At 35.9% G+C, this 24,833-nt stretch overlaps 1 protein-coding gene across 1 annotated transcript in view; it reads right to left on the bottom strand.

Moving 5' to 3' along the window:
* ZNF385D (zinc finger protein 385D) overlaps positions 1 to 24,833 on the bottom strand; it is a 971,783-nt gene that overhangs the window by 872,566 nt on the left and 74,384 nt on the right. The window lies entirely within an intron of this gene.

The following is a 24,833-nucleotide window of genomic DNA, read 5'->3' as shown; positions in this document are numbered from 1 at the left end:
ATTGTCTTTCTGCAGAATGAAAGAAAAGATATTAATCAAAGATTCTCAGAAGGGTCTAACTAGCCCCTTACTTCAGCCAACTCCTGCACCTTGAAAGCAGGAAGATAACGGCTAACACATGAGAGTTTGAGAGCAGTTGATTGCTGTAAACCACTTTTAATTCTTCTTTAATCAAAGTAATTACAAACTAACAATGGTTCTTTGACACATACTCTATCAAAGTAAGAGTAAGGTGTTTTCAACACTTGTGCCAAAGTTAAGAAATAAAACTTCATCTTACTCTACTAATCCTGGAGTCATAGACTTTGCTTACCATTTAAAAAGGTAAAATCTAAGTTAATATTCTTATCTAAAAGAATCATATTTCAATTTTAGTAACATAAATATTTGGAATTTGGAAAAGCCAATAATCATATTTTTATCAACTTTAATAAATGACAGAAAAGCCATATCCTTACATCTGGTGATATCAAAAGAGTTTCATGGAAAAACTCCAAAGTGGGCAACTTTCAATAAATTAGCATATGCATGTTCTTTAAAGATTCATGAGAATGGGTGGGGCACAGTGGCTCACACCTGTAATCTCTGCACTTTGGGAGGCTGAGGCTGGTGGATCACCTGAGGTCAGGAGTTCGAGACCAGCCTGATCAACATGGCGAAAACCCATCTCTACTAAAAATACAAAAACTAGCTGGGCGTGGTGGCGCATGCCTGTAATTTCAGCTACTCAGGAGGCTGAGGCACAAAAATTGCTTGAACCCGGGAGATAGAGGTTGCAGTGAGCCGAGATCACACCACTGCACTCCAGCCTGGGGGACAGAGTGAGAGTTTGTCTCAAAAAATAAATAAATAAAAATAAAGAATCATGAGAATTGAAATGGTGAGTCATTGGGGCATTGCCACAAAAATGAAAAATTTTTATTATGAATTAATTTAAATTTCTTTTAAAATGTACATTTCTATACTTCCGGAATATCAGTGGAGGAAACACTAGGATCCAGTCTACAGCATAAAAGTTCAGAATTCGTATTACAAAGATTTACTCTCCTGTCTTTCCTTTAATTGCCACTGTACATTATAATTTATAATAGCCACTCATTATATATTCAGTAACACTCTAACAATGCTTATCTTAGCATAGTGATCTCACGAAGAGGTATAAGAGTTTAACAGATACATTACTGGACTAAAACTTATAAGTCCAGCATCTGAGACCCAGATCTATCAACTCTTTAGCCATAGAAGCTCAAGCAATGCATCTAAAGGTACTAAGACAAGTTTTATACTTGAAAATTGATGATGATGGCACATTTCTTGCTTGTATCACAGTTATACTTTGTGAATTAAATGGGAAATGCATTTGCAAAATGTTGAAACAAATCATTGTAAAGATACATTATTCTACCAACCATCATCATACAGTTCACCATTGGTGACACAAATGTCCACAGAGTATTTGCATCTCCATTTTATGCATATCAAACCAAAGTACTGGCCTTTGCTGCTTACGGATGGGACTCCAATGCAAAACTAAATGTATCAGTGTGAGGATGTCAAGGGTGAGAAATATAGAATGGAACAAAATAATAAAGGGTACTATTTTAGTTTCCTTTCCTGTTCTAAAATTTTTATATCTGAAAATAGATAACATGAATAAAATTGTCAGAAATAACAAGAGATTTGTTATTTCAACACACGCACTCACTGAAGACTTTATTTTACATGGTTGGTAATGAAGAATAGAAAACATAAGCAGTAGTTATATAAATATAATGTCATATTTCATTGTATTTCCGTATTTGTGCTTATTCCTATTTTCACAAAGAATGAGACAGCTCAAAATTCTAATTCTAAGTAATAGATTTAACTTTTTCCGCACTAAAACTAACAATAGCTCCCAAAAGGAAGTAAAAAATGAAATAGAGATTTAGGGGAAGCAGGCAAGTAAGGGAAGCAAGTTAGCAGTGGTGAGAGAAGCAGAGCTGTGGGTTCAACAAAGCCAGAGCAGAGTCAGAAATGAATATTCAAAAAAAGGTTGGCAACAGAGGATTCAAGTAGCTTTGAGAGGCTGAACCTAAAAGATTTCCTAGACACAACCTATACTGGCGAAGGAATCCTTTTATGGAATACCGGGACCCAAGGGGTAGCCTAGAAAATCATAAAGGCAACAGTTCTTTCAGATAGGCTCTGAGTAGCTCACAAACAATAAAATCTTCAAATTCAAGAAAGCAGCAGAAGAAAAAAGTACCAAAAGCCCAAATAATCACATGCTGATTAATGAATCACTAAATAGTATCAAACAAATTAATGCAGAAAGTTTTTATCATGTTATTATAAGACTCTAGAAATGCAGTAGTAAAAAAAGCAGGATTCTTAGTCTCATGAAACTCATAATATTATGGAAAATAAAAGCATTAACAAAGTTCACACAAACGTTATTTGTAATTATTAGAAGAGATGAAGAAACTGCAAGATCTGATGAAATAACAGGGAGGCAAATTTAGATTTATAGCTCAGGTTACCTCTCTCTGAAGCTATGGCATTTTGGCTGAGTCTTAAAGGATGGCTAAGCATTACATGATGAAAGACTGAGGATATTTAAGGCATGTGGGAGGGCCCTGATATAAATAAAGGCTTAGTGTGTTTCAAGAACGTTGTGGATAAAGTACCAAAAATGAACAGTAGTTTCTCTAAAATATGTTTAGTATTTCAAACCTCATGTCCTTCAGGAAGTCTTTCTGATTTCTCCTATTTTGAGTGCTCTCCCCTACGCTCCCCAACACTGTGTACCTCCACCACTGCACTTCTTAGATTTTGTAATAAACTGCTTTAATGTTATTTTTTACACTGCATCACTTGCTTAGTTAGAACAGAACATGTTTTATTCATGTTTGCACCCAACATGGCCTACAACCGTATGAAGAAGAGAGGCATTTAATACTTTGTTAAGTTTAAAAAGAATGCAACTGTAAATGTATTCATTAGTATAATTAACTCAAAAAGTACAGTAACAATGGTGACTGCGTCATTGTCATCGAGTGTATCATTGTGACCATTTGAATACATTTCCAATCTGAAGCAAGCATTTGCTCATCCACTATAGAAGTCTTTGGTTATCGATTCACTGAATAATCTGAGCCTCATGAAAGAGTTTGACCATTTTTGTTTTTCTCCAGTCATTTTGTGTTTGCCACTAATCGTATTCTGCTCACTCATCTGGGGTGGATCCAATGACTTTCCAATAACTGAAGTATTGAACAATATACTTTAGTTAATCCAGTTTAAAATTTGATCTCATATTCAATTTAGTTCTATAATTCTCCTCTTCACATTCCAGAATCAGCCAACTCCTTGCCTAGGGTCAAAGGCTGGAAAATTCAAATATGTGTCATTCATTTTCCCTCCTTGACACCCTCCACTTATTTTTCATTTCTTCCAGGGGTTTGAAGAAAGATTCAGAGAAAATTGGCAAAATGTGTTCTACTTAAAAAGATGCAATTGAAGTATTCTCTTGGTTAAGAATTCCTTCTCTTGGGCAGGGATCCAGATGGTGGCTATCTTCTGGGGTCTGGGTTTATTGGAAGCCTTGCAGGTATGGGAAATGGGCTTGACATGACCTTTTCTAAATGCTACCTGCCGTTTTCTCCTGCATCTCCCACAGCCCTTATTCATTGGGTTCCCTTACCTGCTAGGCAGCCCTCTTAGGCGGGTCACTAGAAATCTGGACCTAGCCCTTCTACATTCTATGGTGTCCACTTCCTACACAGAAATGTTACACATCCTGTCATAGAAAAGAGTAGAAATACAGGACTATCTCCATCTACTCTCAATTGTGTTCCTTTTTTTTTTTTTAATTTCAATAGGTTTTGGGGGAACAGGTGATGTTTGGTTACTTGAATAAGTTATTTAGTGGCCAATTCTGAGATCTTGGTGTACTCATCACCCGAGCAGTGTACACTATACCCAATAAGTAGTCTTTTATCCCTCATACCTCTCCCACTCTTTACCCAGAGTCCTCAAAGTCCATTACATCATTCTTATGCCTTTGTGTCTTCATAGCTTAGCTCCTACTTATGAGTAAGAACATGTGATATTTGGTTTTCCACTCCTGAATTACTTCACTTAGAATGATGGTTTCCAATTCCTTCCAGGTTACTGCAAATGCTATTATTTCATTCCCTTTTAAGGCTGAATAGTATTCCACAGTGTGTGTGTGTGTGTATATATATACACACACACACATATATACATATATACACATATATATATACACACACATATATATACACATATATACACATATATATACACATATATATGGAACATACATATGTACATATATATGTATACACATACACATATGTATATGTGTGTATATTATATATATATATATAAACATATATATACACACACACACAATTTATCCACTCATTGATGAGAATTTGGGCTGGTTCCATATTTTTACAATTATGAATTCTGCTGCTATAAATATGCATGTGCAAGTAACTAACTTGTATAATGACTTGTTCTCCTCTGGGTAGATACACAGTAGTGGGATTGCTGGATCAAATGGCAGATCTACTTTTAGTTCTTTAAGGAATCTCCACACTGTTTTCCACAGTGGCTGTACTAGTTTACATTCCCACCAGCAGTGTAGAAGTGTTCCTTTTTCACCACATCCATGTCAACATCCATTATTTTTTAATTTTACAATTATGGCCATTCTTGCAGCATAAGGTTGTATTGCACTGTGGTTTTGATTTGCATGTCCCTCATCATTAGGGATGTTGAACATTTTTTCATATTTGCAGCCATTTGTATATCTTCTTTTGTGAATTGTCTATTCGTGCCCTTAGCCCACTTTTTGATGGGGCTGTTTATTTCTTGCTGATTTGAGTTCCTTGTAGATTCTGGATATTAGTCCTTTGTCAGATGTATAGATTGTGAAGATTTTCTCCCACTCTATGGCTTGTCTGTGTACTTTGCTGATTGTTTCTTCTGCTGTTCAGAAGCTTTTTCATTTATTTCAGTCCCATCTATTTATATTTGTTTTGTTGCATTTGCTTTTGGGTTCTTGGTCACGAAGTCTTTGCCTAAGCCATTGTCTAGAAGGTTTTTTTTTTTACTGTTATCTTATAGAATTCTTATGGTTTCAGATCTTAAAGTCTGATCTATCTTGAGCCAACTTTTGTAAAAGGTAAGAGAAGAGGATCCAGTTTTATTCTTCGACATGTGGCTTGCCAATTATCCCAGCACCATTTGTTGAATAGGGTGTCCTTTCCCCACTTCATGTTTTTGGTTTCTTTGTCAAAGATCAATTGACTGTAAGTATTTGGCTTTATTTCTGGGCTCTCCATCCGTCCCATTGGTCTATGTGCCTATTTTTATACCAGTACCATGCTGTTTTGGTGACTATGGTCTTATATAGTTTCAAGTCGGGTAATGTAATGCCTCCAGATTTGTTCTTCTTGCTTAGTCTTACTTTAGCTATGCAGGCACTTTTTTGGATTCATATGAATTTTAGGATTATTTTTTCTAGTTCTTTGAAGAATGATTGTGGTATTTTGATTGGATTGTATTGAATTTGTAGATTGCTTTTGGCATTATGCTCATTTTCACGTATTTCCATTTGTTTGTGTTTTCTATGATTTCTTTCAGCAGTGTTTTGTGGTTTTGCTGGCAGAGGTCTTTCATCTCCTTTGTTAAGTCTATTCCTACATTTTGTTTTGTTTTTCCAGTTATTGTAAAAGGGTTCTTGAGTTCTTGATCTGATTCTCAGCTTGGTCACGGTTGTATAGTAGGGCTACTGATTTATGTACATTCATTTTGTATCCTGAAACTTTGCTGAATTCATTTATCAGCTACAGGACCTTTTAGGATGAGTCTTTAGGGTTTTCTAGGTACACGATCCTGTCATCAGCAAACAGCGACAGTTTGACTTCATCTTTATCAATTTGGATACCCTTTCTTTCTTTCTCTTGTCTGATTGCTCTGGCTAGGACTTCCAGTACTATGTTGAATAGAAGTGATGAAAGTGGCCATCCTTGTCTTGATCCAGTTCTTACAGGGAATGCTTTCAGCTTTTCCCCACTCAGTATAATGTGGGCTATGGGTTTGTAATATATGGCTTTTATTACCCTAAGGTATGTCCCTTCTATGCCAATTTTGCAAAGGGTCTTAATCACAAAGGGATGCTGGATTTTGTCAAATGCCTTTTCTGTGTCTATTGAAATAGTCATGTGATTTTTATTTTTAATTCTGGTTATGTGGTATATCACATTTACTGACTCGTGGATGTTAAATCATCCCTGCATTCCTTGTATGAAACCCACAGTGGATTATCTTTTTGATATGCTGTTGGATCAAGTTAGATAGTATTTTTTTTTTTTTTTTGAGGACTTTTGCATCTACGTTCATCAGAAATACTGGTGTGTAGTTTTCTTTTTTGTTATGTCATTTCCTGGTTTTGGTGTTAGAATAATACTGGCTTCATAGAGAAAGAGGGAATCCTTCCTAAATCATTCTATCTTGTGGAATAGTGTCAATAGGATTGGTTCCAATTGTTTGAATGTCTGATAGAATTTATCTGTGAATCTGTCTGGTACTGGACATTTTTTGTTGGTGGTGGTAGTAACTTTTTAATTACCATTTCATTCTTGCTGCTTGTTATTGGTCTGTTCAGAGTTTCTATTTCTTCTTGGTTTAATCTAGGAGGGTTGCATATTTCCAGGAATTTATCCACCACCTCTAAGTTTTCTAGTTTATGCGTGTAAAGGTGTTCACAGTACCCTTGGATGATCCCTTGTATTTCTGCGTTATCAGTTGTAATATATCCCGTTTCATTTCTTATTGAGCTTATTTGGATCTTCTCTTTTCTTCGTTATTCTCACTAATGGTCTTTTCAAAGAATCAGCTTTTTGTTTCATTTATCTGTTGTACTGTTTTAATTTCATTTAGTTCTGCTCTGATCTTTGTTATTTCTTTTCTTCTGTTGGGTTTGGTTTGTTGTTTCTGTAGCTCCTTGAAATGTCACCTTAGATTGTCTATTTGAGCTCTTTCAGACTTTTTGATGTAAATATTTAATGCTATAAACATTCCTCTTAGCACCACTTTTGCTGTTTCTTAGAGGTTTTGATAGGTTGTGTCACTATTATCATTTAGTTCAAAGAATTTTTAAATTTCCTTCTTGTTTTCATTGTTGACCCAAAGATCATTCAGGAGCAGGTTATTTAATTTCCATGTGTTTGCATAGTCTTGAGGGTTCCTTTTGGAGTTGATTTCCAATTTTATTCCACGGTGGCCTGAGAGGGTACTTGCTATAATTTTGATTTTCTTAAATTTGTTGAGACTTGCTTTGGGGCCTATCATGTGATCTATCTTGGAGAATGTTCCATGTGTTGACGAATAGAATGTAAACAAATCCTCAAAATATACCAAAATAAAGTCTCCTTAAAGCATAAATCTCACAGGACCTATAAAATTATAACACAATGAAAAAAATCACAAGGTATTCAACGAATAGCATGATGAATAGAATAGTACCTCATATTTCAATACTAATGTGGAATGTAAATGACCTAAATGTTCCACTTAAAAGACACAGAATGGCAGAATGGATAAGAATTCACCAATCAAGTATTTGCTGTCTTGAAGAGACTCACCTGACACATAAGAACTCAAACTTAAGGTAAAGGGTTGGACAAAGATACTGCATGCAAATGGACACCAAAAGTGAGCAGGAGTAACTATTTTTATATCACACAAAAGAAATTTTAAGGTAATAGCAGTTAAAAAAGACAAAGAGGGACCTTATATAAATGATAAAGGACTAGTCCAATAGTAAAATATCACAATCCTAAATATATATGCACCTAACACTTGAGCTCCCAAATCTGCAACAATTACTGCTATACCTAGGAAATGAGATAGACAGCAAACGATAATAGTGGGGGACTTCAGTACTCCACTGACAGCTCTAGACAGCTCATCAAGACAGAAAGTCAACAAAGAAACAATGGACTTAAACTAAACCCTAGAACAAATGGACCTAACAGATATTTATAGAACATGCTACCCAACAACTGCAGAATATACATTCTATTCAATTGCATTTTGATTCAATTTTTCCTTCTTAAATAGGCTCAGAGCACAAATCTTCAAGTCAGATATGTAAGCAGATGTCCAACCAAGAAACAGTGTCCTAATCTTCCTTTCTTGCAATAATTCATGTCTTTTTCAGTTGAAGGCAATATGACTTTTCATGAGCAAAGCAACTGAATCCAGAATATATAAAGCTGAAACTAGATTCTGACATGAAATAGCTGTGTACAGCTTTGTGAAAGATGTTGTTCTGTGCCTCAATTTGTGCATCTGAAATCAGGGGTAATAGTAACTCCTATCTCAGAAGGTGGTTGTGAGAAGAAGCTGAGTTAATAAATGTGTGATGTGCTTAGTCTGTTCCCTAGCACAGTGATCACCCAATACATGTTAGCTATCAAATTTCATTTGGATTCCCTGTATCTATGGGAAGGTACAATTTTCTACCCATTCTCCTCACAAGAAAGAAAGAAATAACAGGAATAATGCATTTCTAGTGACATCTGACCCTCAAGTTCTTTCAGTTCTTTAGGAAAAGGGTAGAAAATAATGGTTAAGTTCCCATAATGGGGTCTGGTGCTCCTTATTGATGCCTTTTATGATGTGGCTGGTGGCTCCCATTATGAAGTGTGGATACTTGGACATAATTACAAGACAACAAGAAAATTAACTTTGGACCTCATTTTATACTTACTTGAGGCAAGGTAGTACAACTGCCGTTCTATATCCACCAATAAAAGGGAATCAATCTTTAAAAGCTTAAACATTATCAATAAACACAGGATTTTTTTTTTTTTTTTTTTTTGAGACAGAGTCTCTGTTGTTCAGGCTGGAGTGCAGTGGCGTGATCTTGGCTCACTGCAACCTTTGCCTCCCAGGTACAAGCGATTCCTCTGCCTCAGCCTCCCAAGTAGCTGGGATTAAAGGCACGTGCCACCACACCCGGCTATTCTTTTTTTATTTTTATTTTTAGTAGAGATGGAGTTTCACCGTGTTAGTCAGGATGGTCTCGATCTCTTGACCTTGCAATCCGCCCGCCTTGGCCTCCCAAAGTGCTGGGATTACAGGCATGAGCCACTTCACCCGGCACCAATACAGGATTTTTTTTAATGACCCAAATTTTTTATACATCATGAATCAATTCTAAATTGTATGGTGGACAATAGAGAAGAGTAATGTTTCAAGAACCACTAGACATGTGGCTGATCTTAATTCCAAAAGTACAGCTATAATTGAAAGGCCTATTCATTGTATGTAAAATAAAGGAAAAGCAAGCATAAACTAACCACACTATCCAAACACAGCCTCTTCCCACTTGAGATTCTTATTCAATGAATCATTCATTCTTGTGAAAATAAGACAAAATTTACAATCATAATTTAAGAATGTCAGGAGATAGGAGAAATATATAAATTTGGTACACCTAAAAAAGAAAATCCTTTCTGAGGAAGTCTATTTTGACAGACCCAAATCATTTTAGATAAAAGGATATTTTACTGCATTAAAAGGGCAGGCAGGAAAGAAGTAGCATCAACAAATGAATGTGGAACGAACAAGATGTGAAGGAAAATAAGCAAAGAGGAGAAAAATGTAAAACATTACAGAATGAATGTTTAGTTTACTGAATAATAAGCTAAATGTTGCAGAATACTCCACTTGAAACTGGCCATATACAAATTTAATAGAAAAAAATTGGAATTTTTCAGCATTCATTAAAGATAGTATTTCCCTGGCAAACCAACTGAATCACCAATTTTGTTATGAAGCAAAATTATTATTCTTAGAGAACTTATCTTCAAACAGGTTACTCCGTATGTGATTCTGAATAAACTACAATGCTTTTGGTGATAAGAGGCTCACCTGCCTCTCACCCTTCACCACATTCCTTTCTGTCTTTAACTTCATGTATCCATTTTTTAAGTAGAAAAGATCTGACCAGTTTGACTAAGTAGAAAGATTATCTATTACGACAAATATTTATTTTTCATTTAGTCAGTGAGAAAGATTGAAACCATTTGAAAGTTTTGGGTTTGTGTTTTATTGACAGGATTTTTTCCTCTACTGAAAAATGTAAAATGAAGTAGGAAGAAATTTTCTATTTTTCTTCAACTTGTGCACTTATTCAATAACTTTATTTGTTATTATACTTTAAGTTTTAGGGTACATGTGCACAACGTGCAGGTTAGTTACATATGTATACATGTGCCATGTTGGTGTGCTACACCCATCAACTCGCCATTTAACGTTAGGTATATCTCCTAATGCTATCCCTCCCCTTCCCCCCACCCCACAACAGGCCCTGGTGTGTGATGTTCCCCTAGTAGGAAGAAATTTTGTAATTAGGAATTAACATTTGCTTTCTCTTCACACAAAGATGGCATCACCATCTATGGGAATTTGTTCCCACTCAACTGACAGAGTCCCTAAAATATAGCTAGTATTAACATTATCATTTAATCCTTAAAAAGTATTTACTATAAAGCTTATGCCAAACCATACAGAGAAAACAGCAGTAGTTTCATATAAATTCAGGTGACCTGGTCACCTAGGAGTCAACCAGATCATGATACGTCTCCACGGCATTTCTTATTAAATTTACTTTCTTGTAAAGCTATGAAATAAAAACACACAGGAAAGGTTTATAATAAACTACAGTGGTGTACAGGTAGCACTTATTCTAGTATCTCTTCACACAATGTATTGATTTTTAATAATATGTAGGGTATTTACAGTATTATTTTTTATCACTCATAAAATCTGGCAAATATTTTGGGTTTAATATTTAAATAATTAATATTTGTCTAATTCTTCTTCTACCATTGTGATGCCCTAATATCTGCCCCCTCATGCAAAGCATAAGTTAAACAAGTTTTTTTCTTATTCTATGTAACAGTCTATTAATTTTGCTTATCTTTCCAATAAACCAACTTAGTTCAATTAATATTTTATATCGTTTTTCTAATCTCTATTTCATTTAATTCTGCTCTGATCTTGCTATTTTCTTCCTTCTGCTAAGTTTTGGCTTAGTTTGTTCTTCTTTTCCTAGTTCTTTGAGGTATAATGTTAGATTGCTCATTTGAGATCATTCTTCTCCTTTGATGCTCGATTGCTACTATAAAATACCCTTAGCACTGTTTTTGATGCATTGCATAAAGCGGTATGTGGTGTTTCTATTGTTTCAAGATATTTTTCAATTTCCCTATTACTTTCTTGACTCAATAGTTGTTCAAAAGTATGTTTCATTTTCCATATATTTGTAAGCTTTTCATGATTCCTCATCTTACTGATTTCTAGTTTTGTTGCATTTTGGTCAAAAAAGATACTTCACAAAGAAATATGTTGAGACTTGTTTTGTGGCTTAACATATGATCTTTTCTGAAGAATCATCCACGTGCACAAGAGAAGAATGTGTATTATTTTGTTGTTGGGTGGAATGTCCTACATGTGTTGGTTAGGTCCATCTGATGTAAAGTGTAGTCCAAGTTCAGTGTTTCTGTATTGATTTTCTGTTAGGATAATCTAATCATTGCTGAAAGTACGAGGTTGATCCCCTACAATTAATGTATTAGACTCTATCTATCCCTTCATACATTTTAATAACTTCTTTAGATATTTATGTGCTCTGATGTTGGGTACATATGTATTTACAATTGTTATATCTTGTTGGTGAAGTAACCACTTTATTATTATATAATGGCCTTCTTTTTCCCTTGTGAGTTTTTTACTTAAAGCTTACGTTGTCTAATGTAAGTATAGCTACCTCTGCTCTCTTTTCCATTGCATAGGATGTATTTTTTCATCCCTTAACTTTTAGTTTATTTGTCCTCAAAGGAGAAGTGAGTCTCTTAAAGTGAGCACACTGTTGAGTCTTGATTTTTTATTCATTAACCCACTCTATACTTTCCTATTGCAAATCTTAATCCATTTACATTTAAAGCAATTATTGATACAGGTAAGGATTTATTAATGTCATTTTATTAATTTTTCTACTTGTTTGACATATCTTTTGTTCCTTTCTTCCTCTCTTGCTGTCTTTGCGGCTTAATGGTTCTCTCTAATGATATACTCTGAATCATTTTTATCTTTTGTGTATCTACTATGGGTTTTTGCTTTGTGGTTATGCTGAGGCTTACAAAAAGCACCTCATACTTATAACAGGCTATTTTAAACTAATAAAAATCTAACTTGGCATATACAAACTCTACACTTTTTCTACCCATAACCCCTAGCATTTTAGGTTTTTGATGTCACAATTTACATTCCTTTATAATTTGCATCCCTCAACAAGATATTATAGCTATAATTGTTTGTAATAGTTTTTCCTTTTAGCCTTCATACTGGAAATAAGGTTAACTCACACATTGCCATTATAGTATTAGAATGTTTTAAATCTAAAAAATGTATTTACTTTTGTGAGTTTTATACATTTACATGTTTTCTTTTACTAATTTGCATCCTTTTACTTCAGCTTGTAAAAATTATGTTAGCACTTTTTGTCAGGAAGTTCAGTGGGAATAAACTCCCTTAGCTTTTGTTTGTCTGAGAAAGTCTTTAACAACTCTTCATCTTTGAAAGACAGAATTGCCTGGCATATTAATCTTGACAGGCAAGGTTTGTTTTTTCTCTCAGTATTCTGAAATATCAAACCACTTCTTTATGATTGCAATGTTTTTGCTAAAAAAAATCCACTAACAGTTTTATGGACATTTCCTTGTATGTAACAAGTAGTTCTCATGCTGTTTTCAAAATTTTCTAATTTTGATAATTTAATATAATGTGTCTCAGAGTGAGTATCTTTATATGCATCCTATTTAATAGCTTTTGGGCTTCTTATATTTGGACTTCTATTTTCTTTCTCAGTCTTGGGAAGTGTTGTGCCATTATTTATTTGAGTATATTTTTGGTCCTTTCTTGATTTCTTCTCCTGGAATTCTAATAATGCACAGATGGTTTCACTTGATGGTTTCCCGTAATTTTCTTAAGCCGTCTTTACTCTTTATTTTTTTTTGTTTGTTTGTTTCTTTAAGTGGATGACTTCCAATGACCTGTCTTTGAGTTCACTGATTCTTTTTTTTGCTTAATCCATTCTGCATTAGATTTTTCTATTGATTTTTTAACTTCAGTTATTATATTCTTCAGTACTATGATTTCTGTTTGGTACTTTTTAATAGTTTGTCTCTTTGTTGAAATTCTCAGTTTGTCATATTTTGCTCCCCTAACCTCAGTGAGTATTTCTGTGACAGTTCTTTTGAATTCTTTGTTAGGTAAATCACCTATCTCCATATCCTTATTTTTAGCATGTAAAGATTTATCTTGTTCTTTCATTTGGAACATATTTCCCTTCTTATTTTTATTGACTCTCAGTGTTGGTTTCTGTTTATTAGATAAGACAATAGCATCCCTCAGTCCTTTTAGACTGGCCTCTTCTAAAAGAAGAGCCTCACCAATCCGTCCAGTGAGAGATACTAAAGTGCCTCTCAAGTCTCTCTGTTTCTCCAAACTGCTGACTCTGTTTTTAGTGGCCATCTGGAGACAAGAGTGTGTCAAGTCTTGTCAGTACCTCAGAAAGGGTAAGCTAGAAGACAGTGTCTCTAGATGCATCTCGAAAGGTTGGGGTGTTAGATGTTTGTTCTAGTTTCTTTGATCCTCAGGGTAAAGCTGACAGCAGAAGACAATCTTTCACCTTCTCTACACTAAGCCTGGAAGCGGATCTGTGGAAAACGCCTGCATTCTCCTTCCTACTACATCCTTTGATTCTGGCAGAATATTTTCTGTAAGTGGGTCCTTTGAATGTGTCCACCTTTTTGCTTTCTGTGATATAGGGAGACTCAAGCATGCAAAGCCCCATCAACTCCTGAATCTAAGTGGGTAGGGTGTCAATTCATTACGTGCAAGCTGTTCTATACACAATCTATTTGTGTGCTTGGTACATAGAAAAATTCCTTCCAGAGAGAATCGACAAACTTGGCTTTATCACTGGCACAAGCCAGGAAAAAAGGTTCGAGAAGTAACCAAACTCTTATTCAGCCTTCCAAAGGTTTATCGTTTCTCTACACCATCAATTCCCAAATTCAGGCTAGATAGGAGCTCAATCCTCAACTAGCAGCTGGAAAACTGAGCATGCAAGCCTCTTGCAGGAAAAAACAGGGAAATTTGCATTTTAGCCCCATCTATGCACTGATTATAGGAGGTTTAGGCCTTGAGAATGCTTGTGTGCTTATTTAAAACCATCTCTTTATTCTCTAATAAAGGGAGAATCACACATGCCTAGTACCTCTCATTTCCTGGGCTAGAAGGTTTAGGATATGGTGTAGGAGCTATAAAAGTTGGGGCACTGATACATGTACCAATGCCTTCCAGGAGTAATTGACAGACCTGGATTTACCCCTGGGATGAGCTAGGGGGAAAGGTTCAGAATATGCACAGCTCCTGTTCAGAATCCTGGAGGTCTCTAGTATCCCAGCTCAGTTAACTCTCTAATGCAGGCTTGTTAGAAGCTTGACTATAAGCAGCAGCAGTTGAAACAGTCTGTGGGAAAAAAAAAAGCCCTCTACGGAAAAACTGGAAGCTTTCAGTTTTGGCCCCTTTTCTGCCTGGATCTTGAGAGAAGTCCCTGGAAGTGTGATCACGCCTACGTAAAACTGCTACATTGTTCTGTGTATGCTTAGTCCATTATGCTTCCAAGGTAGGTGGATTAAGAGCCAAATTGTGAGGAAACTTTTAGTCAGAGTGCTACACGTGTGGCCCAAACCTTTGTCTCTTTAGGGGGAAGCTGGGTGTTGGGAATTCCTTCCTTACTGGAATGGTGCTAAGATTTGTGCCTGAATGTGTCTCAGCTTTACTAACCTATTCAATATGGATGTTCTCCTCAGACCACACCACACCCAAAGACAAAAACCTCCCCAGGCTAATTGTCCACCTTCAGGAGGGGTGCAGACTGATGTCAGAGAAGATGGTTCTCACTCCTCTCACCTTTTCCTCTCATTGAGAAATGTAGCCACACCACAACACAGGGTTGGAGAAGAAGCTGGGAACGGGACATAGCAAAGATCTCTGTCACTCAAACAGTGGCCTTTCTGGCAAGGTCACCTGTTTGGCACTCATCCCTGGATGCCCATGGCAGTGGCACTGTGCAGTATCCTGCCTAGGCTCTGGCCTCTGCCCACTCCTCCTTCTTGTTCTGTCTGCCATGTTTCTGAGGGGCCTAGATGTTTCTCGGTCTGGCTCAATGTCTTCAACAAAGAACATTTTCCAGTCCATCACAGATAAAAGCAAACAAAAATCCAATGTGTAGGATTTTCTCAATTTGTTTCTCTCAGAAGTAATTAATCTGTGTGTAGATGTTTATTTGGTGTGTTGATGGAACAGGGAAAGTCAGTAGCCTCCTATTCCATGTTGCTGATGTCATCCTACATGTAGGGGGCATTTAATGGCTCTGCAGTATCCATTTGCCAAGATTCCCTTAATTATTTCCACTAATCAATATAAATGTTTTTGTGTGCTTTTCCTTGTTTTGCAGGCATAAGGAACAAGAGACTGCTCTGATATTTCTTCTTATATGGGCACTACTTCCATCACGAAGGCCTAATCTTCAAGACTTCAGCAAACCTCGCTTACTTCCCCAAGGCTCCATCTCCAAACACCATCCCACTGGGGATTAGGGCTTCATCATATGAATTGGGGAGGAGGGCACAAAAATTCAGTCCATAACACTCCCTCTTCCTCTATTTACCATTACCGTTGGTTGTTATTTTCTGATTTCTCCTTTCAAATGAACTTTAAATTAGCTTTGCAGAACCGCCCCTCCAAAAAATAATGGAAAGTTTCCTTGTGATTATGCTAAACATATATATTTATTGGAAGAAAAGATTATAGTATTCTACAACATTTAATCATCAAGACCCATTTTTTGCCCCTATGAGTTCTTGTGCTTTAAAAAATCATTTGAGTCCTACATATTTATTTATAAAATTATTTCAAGGTACATTAATTAGTAAATTCTTAAATGGAAAAATTTTCTGTTTAATTTTATATCCTACCATTTACAAATATAATAGCTTTCCTATATATCTTTTATAATTAAGCACCTTACTGAACTTTATTTCTAATATATTTTAGTTGATTTAGTGTATTATTTGCAAACAATGATAGTTTTATACTATTCTTTACAACAGTTAAAATTATTATAATTCTTTATTGTTTTACTGCATTACCAAGAACTTCTAGACTTATTTTAAATATTGTGGGGTTTATGATCTTGTATATATTTGTTCTTCTATTTTTATTAGAGACACTATAAATAATGTGAGGTTTTATTACAGATTTACTAATATTAAACAAGTTTTACATTCTTAGGCTTAATCCTACTTATTTATGCATTACTACTCCTTAATATGCAAAAATTTAATGTTGGGCCGGGCGCGGTGGCTCATGCTTGTAATCCCAGCACTTTGGGAGGCCGAGGCGGGCGGATCACAAGGTCAGGAGATCGAGACCACGGTGAAACCCCGTCTCTACTAAAAATACAAAAAATTAGCCAGGCGTGGTGGCGGGCGCCTGTAGTCCCAGCTACTCGGAGAGGCTGAGGCAGGAGAATGGCGTGAACCCGGGAGGCGGAGCTTGCAGTGAGCCGAGATTGCGCCACTGCACTCCAGCCTGGGTGACAGAGCGAGACTCCGTCTCACAAAAAAAAAAAAAAAAAAAAAAAATTTAATGTTGGTTTTTTTATTTACAAACATATGTACTTCAGTTTTCGTATGTGAAACTGGTGAGAAATTTTCTTTTCCTCCATTATCTTTCTTATTTTGGTATCATAATCATGTTTGAGTCATATAATCTAGAACTGGTTAATCTTCACAAAAGATAATCATATACTACAGGATCTGTTATCTCCAGAACCTATTGGATATTGGAGCCCTTCTTCTTTGACTTTTCATTTCTGCATTTTCTTTGAGAGCTGGATGAATCTTAATGTTGGCTTTTAATTGAATAATTATTATCTAATGTACTTTCTACCACCTTTATTATTTTCGATCGTCGTTACTTTGTGGGTTATCATAGACTTTTGAAGACTTCCTTTATTGTTTAAAAAGGAAATATGGAAGGTCTATCTTCTGACCCCTAACATACATGTAAAATGTTTTTGTTGTTGTTGCTTTAATATATGCAAAAACATGCTATATATTTACTCATTTTATTTTTATCTCGTTTCTTTAGATATTTCACCAGTGTAGTCTGCAATTAAGTGTTATACAAAACTCTAAGTTTTTAAGTATATTTATAAATAAAGCCATTGCAGGCTTTAATTAGTTTTTGTTTTCTGCTTATTGTTGAGTTCTTTTTACAGGGGATACTACTTGATTGCCCAGTACTGGCCCTATTTCTAGAACTATGTGAGAGATTTTGTAGACCTCTATTTAAAGCAACATACCCAGATGAGTTTCAAAATGAAAAAATCGGAATTTTATGTTGGTTCTTCCACATGGCTAATTTAAAGATCTATAGACTTCAATAGATAAGAGACGGAATCAGTTGCAAATGTGATAGTGGTATGGAGTTCCATTACTGTAACAAGTATTTGTCTTCTGTATTTGATAGTTAGAAATATTTTTAAAAAGGGCTAGAGCTCTATTGTTTTTCTGGTTTATTTGCCATTGACTTCTTTTATATTACTTTCTGGGGGCAAAATTCTATAGTGACAGAAAAAGAGAGATAATTTTAAGTAGCAGCTGCTGTAACTGTCCCAGTTTCAGATCTCCAAGAGAATGCATATTTGTCTTGTCCCATCCCAGATTCCTGTTTTTCCCTTTAGACATGACGCCAATAAGTTTAACAATGTATATATGCGACTACATGATTTATTATCTTCATTGATTTCAACAGTTACCTCAAGAAGCTATAAGTTAGTAGTATCCAGAGGCTGTCTCACATGTGTATGCTGAACATTACTGTCTTATATATATAACTCAAATGCTATCTTATCACTTATACATCATAAATCCCTCAAAAACGCCTTCACAGAAATCCCCCAAACCTAATCCTAGTTATTATATTATTCATTTGCGTGTGTCATAATAATTTCATTACTTTGGAGAGCAAGCCCCATTATTAGGGCAACCAGGAGTCAGAAATATATTGGAAACCTTTGCTACTTTTTATTAAACTCTATGTCCTTAACTCAATTAGTGATCCCATGAATTCCTAATTTAGTATTTCTCCTTCTCTCCATAAGAGTTTAATAAATTATACACCTTCTTTTTAATTTAGAAACTTCAGACATTCTCTTTCTAGCTACTAAACCTGGTACTCTTCCCTAAGCCAATATAAGAGTCCTCCTTGTTCAATGATGCCCTCTAGCAATACTCTCCTTACAAGGTAATTACAGCAGTGTTACCTACTGTAACATCTAGGCTCAGCATAAGCTAGGAATAAGTTCCACAGTGGACAGATGCGTATTTGACATCACACATTATATTTTTTGGCAAAAGAATGCTACCTGAATATTTTCCTCAGTTGTTCCACAGCTTGGCATGACTCCTAGCTCTTACTTCCCCATGTTGAATGTGGTTCTCAAAGACTGGCCCCAAGACCAGCAGAATCAACTTCAGCATCAGCATCACCTGGTACCTTTCAATAAAATGAAAATAGGACCTACGTCAAAACTACTGAATCAGTATCCCTGGAGGTGAGGCCTAGCAATCCGTTCTAGCAATCCCTCCAGGAAATTTTGGTGAATGCTGAAGTTCAAAAGCACCGGTCTTAGGGTTCATCTGGGGTTTCTTCTACTTCCTACAGACTTGTTCATTTTACCTATGTTAAACTTGGGATCAATGAATATTTTTCTCCAGGCATGGTAATTCTATCTTTGCCTAGATTGCAGCATTTACTGATGCTTTTTTTTCCTACTTTATTGTATCCTATAGAGTATTTGGAGGAGGAGGAATGTTGAATACATAAAGACACTTTAAGACCATTATAAATATAACCTTAATATTGCATTATGTACCTTTGTTACAACAGTGCTACTACAGAAAAGTGCTACTATACTGGGTAGGTACAGGAAACAAAATTGTGGCCGTAAACCCTATAAAATGGCCCTAGTTAATGGGAGGTGGATGCAGAGGCTCCTATTGGTGCCTTTTTGTACAATTTCCCTCCTTAATGAGCCTCCATTATTTAGTGATATTTTTCCTCATATTTTTCAGTATCTCCTCTAATAAGAAAACTGTTCCTATGAATATATTTCTTATTTCATTAATATGTTATATATATAGATGTGGGTCCATCCCTGCATATTTATCATATATAATATATAATGGATATTATATAACAGTATGTATTAGAGAATGTTTTTTATTTCCTCAAGATGATAATGACTGGCTAAACAGATATATTGATTTCATTTAAAATTCCAAGGCTAAAATAAATCAAATAAAAGGAAACATGAAATTCAGAATGAAAGAGACCAGATTTGAATCCTGGTGCTGATGATTACTGAGTGTTGATGAGTGTGCTACTGAACGTCTCTAAGCTTCTATGTTCTGAAATGCAAAGAAAGAAAACAAGTTAATGCAAAATACTGGCATGTGGTAAGAATTCAAAATCAATAAGCAATGTCAATGCTTACTGGAAATTCAATATATTTTGCATTTTATAACAAAGTTACTAAATTGTAAAGCCTTAATCTGTTACCACTGTTAGATATCCTTTGTGTTTAAAGGGAAAAATCAACATATTCATTCAAAGAAGTGGAAAAATTAGATACCTATTTTCCATTACACCATCAGGGGAATAACTATCTATCTCTATCTATTTATACACACACTCACACACGTTTCACTATAGGATTATAATTGGCTTTAAAATGTTTGTTTATGGCCCATTAATTTCTATTAATATTGGTGGGAAAATTCCAGTGTTCTTCTGAATAAGTTATCATGCTGTTAATAACTTGTTTGGAATTACATACCACAGATAACAATAAATTCTTTCTCTACACTTGAATAATAAACTGTGAAGACTTAACAGTCTTTCAGAGGCTGGGTAAATTATAGTAAAATACTACTAAAACATTCCCAATACATTAGGACATAATTTTTGCACAAACGAAAGACAACATTCTAGAAAAAGTTTCAATTTTTATGCAAACACATGAGATGTAGAATAGGCTATGCAGCTCTCACACATGAGGGAGAGAAACTGATGACAGTGTGTACCTCACATGCCTCCAAAGGCTGTGATCTGACTCCAGCCTCGTATAAGAGAATTATAACAAATTTTTAATCCAGTAAAATAAAATAAAAAATTGTTTGCAAACCAAAACCGGGCATACGTGTAGGTGTATGGCTCAAATAATCAAAAAGTCACAAGGGGACACTTATATATAACAGCATATAAACTTAATGAAAAAAGTTTTTTAGTGAGTGGGAACTAGTCTACGGCTGAACTAGGTAAATGAGGTGGATCTGAACCTTTGGTTGGTAGAAAAACATAAACATAAAAGAAAATCTGCCCCCTTTTGATTACTTTATATGCACATCTCACAGTCTGACCTCGCATTTTTTAGGCACAAATTTAATATTTTTTAATCTAATATTTTCCATCACCTTCTGAGTAACTGATAAACTATAACCTTTGGAAGATGTGATGAGAGAAAGCTACCACCCCTGCTTCATGGCCCCTCCAAATGGCACCGTTGATGAAGAAGTACAAAGGCTAATATTTGAAAGAAATTGAGATTTCCAAAAAAAGAAATAGGAGAAAGTCGACAAGAATATTTATGGCAAAGGAGAAGAAAATAAATAGAAAAGTTGCATGAGAACCAATGACTGGCTCACCTATAACTTTCGCATGGCCCAGGGAAAAAGTACAAGTGGAGGTCCACATACCAGCTATCTAAATATCCAAAATGTAAGGTTATAAATTAATCCAATGCCATAGGTTTTAGATTATTTCATCATGATGTCACTCACTCCAGATAACAGTTTCTGTTTCAAGTTATCTATTGCTACAAACTACTCTCAAAACTTACCGGCCTTAAACAATTGTGTTTGCTATTTCTTCGGATTCCACAGTTCAGGCAGGGCTTGGCAGAGACAGCTTGTCATTGCTCTGTGTGGCATTAGTGGGGATGGTATGAACAGCTGGAGGCTGACATAAATGAACTAGTGTCACTTGTGTGAATCCTAGCTTCTTGTTGTTGGCTAGTTCCTCAATTCCTGTTTCAGCTGGGTTCTCCAGGAAGAAAGTGCTAAAATGGGATTGCAAGAAGTTTCACAAGGAAGGGTGTGTCTAAGGCCTATGAAAGATAAAAGAGAAGGGAAGCAGAATTGGACACAGAATGCCTTCAGACCATGACGAAGACTTGCCACCTATGAAAGGAAAGGAGGTAGGAAACTGAGTTGTACAAAGAGAACTTTTGATGGCTATTCAGATCTGACAAAATGTTGGTCAACTCAATGTGTGCCTCGAGAGCAAAAATTGTCATGTTGGGCAGGAATCACTAGAACCTCGTAGCCACATTCTGCTCAGCCACAGGTTGGGGGCCAAGAAAAGCATGGCTTGCCTCAGTTTGAACACTGAGTCAGATCCTGAAGGACCTTCAACTAGTGGCTTTCAGTTGACTGCACTCCTTGCTGAATGCTGAATTCCTTCTTGAAGAAAGCATACCTCTGCAGCTGACACAGAAACCTCCTTGTGGCCTCTCCCTAAGGTTAGGTTGAGGTTCCTCACAGCACAGTGTCTTGAGCATGGTGGTTGGCTTCTCTGGAGAGCAAAAGGGCAGGCTGCCAGACGTTCTTAAGCCTTAGGCCAGTAACTGGCATGGTGCCATGGCTAAAGGGCCAGGCCAGACTTAAGGAGAAGAGATTTTACAAGAATGCAAATATCAGGATGCATAATTCATCTACCCTTGGAAATAGTAACAGTTCTGCCCTAACATTTTTAGGGCCTGAGGTACAAGTATAAGTGGAGGCCCTCACACTCCCCCTGCAATTATTTATGTGATAGATTGTATTTCTGTTATATATTCAATTAATAAACTGCTAAACCATATTGTATTCTCCTATCTTGAAAAATACAATCTCCTAAGGACCTAAAGGTTGCACTAGAATATGGTGGTACAGAAAGACTGACTTGTTCCTAGTCCCAAGCTCCCAGACTGTGCCAATCTACCCCTTTATTCGCAACCCCAGATCCCCCAATAGGGCCTATCATACATATGTCTGAACACCCCAAATGACATATCCCAAATCAATCCATCTCCTCCGCCTTTCCCTTCATCTGGAAAAAGCCATCTTTTGGCCAGACCTCTGCCTTTGGGAGGATAGCCTAGGGAAAGGACTCACACAGACCCTGGAGGAATTCCAGGATTCCTCATACCTGGAGCAAAGTCTAGTCAATAGATACAATCTATAAAGGGACAAGCCCCTTGATCAGCAAACTTTTTACCTTATAGAGAGAAGGGGGCATGGCTGAAGTGGGGCCAGAGGAGGACTATGCAGAGGGTAAAGTCCAGAGCAGAAGCCCCACTCATCCAGGCAATATGGGGGAATGAAATAGAAGTTGTCTAGAGGAGTGGAGCAATGGGTAATCTGACCTCAGGCTGCTCTTTTCTTCCTACTTTCCTCTTTGAAACAGCATAATAAGCAAACCAAATACACGTGGCGAGAATTCATAACAACTGGGAATTTTCTTATATAATACAGAAGAGTATATAATATATACATAAAAATAACATAAAAACATTTAAAATGAATGGCCATTACTATCTCTATTGACCTAGGAGCAAATGATAAAAGGTTACATTTTAAAAGTATGTTTAAATGTACAATGCGTATTTTCATCCAATATTTACAGATATTGAAACATATGAAAAAACGCTCATCATCACTGGCCATCAGAGAAATGCAAATCAAAACCACAATGAGATACCATCTCACACCAGCTAGAATGGCCATCATTAAAAAGTCAGGAAACAACAGGTGCTGGAGAGGATGTGGAGAAATAGGAACACGTTTACACTGTTGGTGGGACTGTAAACTAGTTCAACCATTGTGGGAGTCAGTGTGGCGATTCCTCAGGGATCTAGAACTAGAAATACCATTTGACCCAGCCATCCCATTACTGGGTATACACCCAAAGGACTATAAATCATGCTGCTATAAAGACACATGCACACGTATGTTTATTGCGGCACTATTCACAATAGCAAAGACTTGGAACCAACCCAAATGTCCAACAAAGATAGACTGGATTAAGAAAATGTGGCACATATACACCATGGAATACTATGCAGCCATAAAAAACGATGAGTTCGTGTCCTTTGTAGGGACATGGATGAAACTAGAAACCATCATTCTCAGTAAACTATCACAAGGACAAAAAACCAAACACCACATGTTCTCACTCATAGGTGGGAATTGAACACTGAGAACTCATGGACACAGGAAGGGGAACATCACACTCTGGGGACTGTGGTGGGGTAGGGGGAGGGGGGACGGACAGCATTAGCAGATATACCTAATGCTAAATGACAAGTTAATGGGTGCAGCACACCAACATGGCACATGGATACATATGTAACAAACCTGCACACTGTGCACATGTAACCTAAAACTTAAAGTATAATAATAAAGAAAAAAGATATGTTGTGATACAAATATTAAAAAATAATAATAATCTCTGCATCTATAAACATGTCTCTACAGTTTTTTTTGGGCACAGAGAAAATTAAGTAGTGGAAGTTATTGACTCATAAACACTGGTCAATTTGGGGGAATATAATGAAGGGTAGAGGGAAGAGTATGTTTCAGAACTTCTTCTGTGTCTCCATTGCTTGATTTATTAAAACAGGCATATAATCTTCATGCTTTAAGAAAAAAGTCAATTGAAGTTAAAATCAAAGAAAATGTAAGCTATTAAAGATAAATTTTTAAAAGTTTGTTAAGAATTTCAAAAGACACACAGTAGTGAAAGAGAATAAAGATTGAGGAAAGGTCATATGATTAGTCATAAGTCATACGGTGACTTAAAGGTTACTGTACAATGTTCCATTTAAACGAAGTGAGGATGGGAGGTTGATTGACACTTAAACAGCAAAGGAGGAGAATGAGGAGAAACCAGTATGTATGTGTGTGTGTGTGTGTATATATATATACATATATATAAAACATTTATATATAATATGTAAATATACATAAAACATTTATACACACACACACACACACACACACACACACGTATGTATGTGACTATCCACAGCTCCCTCTCCTCTTAACATGTTACATCCGTGGTTCTCAAGCTAAATTCTGTGCAAAATATTTTGAATATAAATGGGTATGCCTAAAATGAAAAATAAATAGAAAACAACAAAAACCAAAAAATATATAAAATAATCTAATTTCCATTTTGGAGATTTCATTTTCTTAGCATTAAAATGATAAAAAACACTCTTAGAATCAATAAATAAACAGTTTATCTTTGTTTAATGCAAAGTTTCTTGAATATACTTAGCCATGGACTTGTGCTCTTTTATTTTCTCACCAAATTCATATAATGATGACTGTATTATATTACACAGTTCTTAAAAAAGAATGGCAACATTATTTGATTCCAATTAATTATAAGAAATGATTTGGCAGAGACGATACTGGCTGGATTGAGGTCCTTTTATGATTACAACATATTATAGTTTTTAACACAATTCAAATTTTGTGAGCTTGTGTCAGGAGAAGAAT

This window comes from Hylobates moloch, unplaced genomic scaffold (genome assembly GCF_009828535.3).
Source record: "Hylobates moloch isolate HMO894 unplaced genomic scaffold, HMol_V3 SCAFFOLD_8, whole genome shotgun sequence".
NCBI lineage: Eukaryota > Metazoa > Chordata > Mammalia > Primates > Hylobatidae > Hylobates > Hylobates moloch.
Note: the sequence above shows the minus strand (reverse complement) of the source record. Positions and strands in the feature narration are given on the sequence as shown.